The sequence below is a fragment of the Arachis duranensis genome, chromosome 1 (genome assembly GCF_000817695.3).
Source record: "Arachis duranensis cultivar V14167 chromosome 1, aradu.V14167.gnm2.J7QH, whole genome shotgun sequence".
NCBI classification, from domain to species: domain Eukaryota; kingdom Viridiplantae; phylum Streptophyta; class Magnoliopsida; order Fabales; family Fabaceae; genus Arachis; species Arachis duranensis.
The window spans coordinates 45,922,963-45,924,857 of record NC_029772.3 but is presented as its reverse complement, the minus strand read 5'-3'; positions in this window follow the sequence as shown (position 1 = coordinate 45,924,857).

The window sequence follows — 1,895 nt, the reverse complement described above, 5'->3', positions numbered from 1 at the left end:
AAAAAAATTTTAAAATATCTTTTCTAACTTCTTATCTTCTTATCTTTTCAAAATTGATTTTAATATCTTTTTTTTTTTCAACTAACTAATTAACTTTTTGTTTGTTTCTTATCTTTTTCTAAACCAACTAACTACTTCTCCCTCCCTAATTTCGAAAATATCTCATCTCTTTTTCAAAAATTCTTTTTTGTTTTAAATTTTAATTTTAATTTTATCTTATCTCTAATTTTTGAAAATTACTAACACCTTTTTAAAATTATTTTTGAATTCTCCCTCTCTTTTCTTATTCTATTTAATTATTTATTTACTAACACTTCTCTTCACCTCTCTTCATCTCCAATCACTGCCTCTATCCTCACCATTGTGATTGGATTCTCCACTTTTATTCCTTTCTTCTTCTACTAACAATAAGGAAACTCTTTACTATGACATAGAGGATTCCTCTTTCTTTTCTTGTTCTCTTCTTCCCTATATGAGCAGGAACAAGGAAAAAGATATTCTTGTTGAAGCTGTTCCTGAACCTAAAAGGACTCTGAAGAGGAAACTAAGAGAAGACAAAAGCTTCCACCTCTGAGTCATGGGAGATGGAGAGATTCATCTCAAGGGTCCATAGCTCAGTAGAAGAGCATTTGATTGCACATTAAGAGAGCATGAGAAATTCCCTCTTCAAGAAATCCCTGAGATACCTCAGGAGATACATGTTCCTCCACATAATTATTGGAAGCAACTAAGGATAGGAACACCAAAATTACTAGGGATCATGCAACAGAAGCAAGGAAGAGACATAAAGGAGCTCAAAAAGCACCATTGGACCTTCAAGAAGGCGCCACTCTCACTCAGGTGGACTCATTCCTTGTTCTTATTTTCTCTGCTTTTTCGGTTTTTATCCTTCATGTCTATCTATGTTTTGTGTCTCTACTTCATGATCATTAGTATGCAGTAACTATGTCTTAAAGCTATGAATAAATTATATAAATCCTTCACCTCTCTTAAATAAAAAAATGTTTTTAATTCAAAAGAACAAGAAATACATAAATTTTGAAAATTGTCCTTGAATTTAATTTAATTATATTGATGTGGTGACAATACTTTTTGTTTTCTGAATGAATGCTTGAACAGTGCATATTTTTGATCTTGTTGTTTATGAATGTTAAAACTGTTGGCTCTTGAAAGAATGATGAACAAAGAGAAATGTTATTGACAATCTGAAAAATCATGAAATTGATTCTTGAAGCAAGAAAAAGTAGTGAAAAAGCAAAAGCTTGTAAAAAAAAAAGTGGCAAAAAAAAATTGGGAAGAAAAAGAAAAAGCAAGCAGAAAAAGCCAATAGCCCTTAAAACCAAAAGGCAAGGGTAAAAAGGATCCAAGGGTTTGAGCATCAATGGATAGGAGGGCCCAAGGAAATAAAATCCAGGCCTAAGCGGATAAATCAAGCTGTCCCTAACCATGTGTTTGTGGCATGCAGGTCAAAGTGAAAAGCTTGAGACTGAGTGGTTAAAGTCATGATCCAAAGCAAAAGAGTGTGCTTAAGAGCTCTGGACACCTCTAACTGGGGACTTTAGCAAAGCTGAGTCACAATCTGAAAAGGTTCGTCCAGTCATGTGTCTGTGGCATTTATGTATCCAGTGGTAATACTGGAAAACAAAGTGCTTAGGGCCATGGCCAAGACTCATAAAAGTAGCTGTGTTCAAGAATCAACATACTTAACTAGGAGAATCAATAACACTATCCAAAATTCTAAGTTCATAGAGAAGCCAATTATTCTAAACTTCAAAGGAAAAAGTGAGATGCCAAAACTGTTCAGAAGCAAAAAGCTACAAGTCCCGCTCATCTAATTTGAATTAATATTCATTGATATTTTGGGATTTATAGTATATTCTCTTCTTTTTATCCTA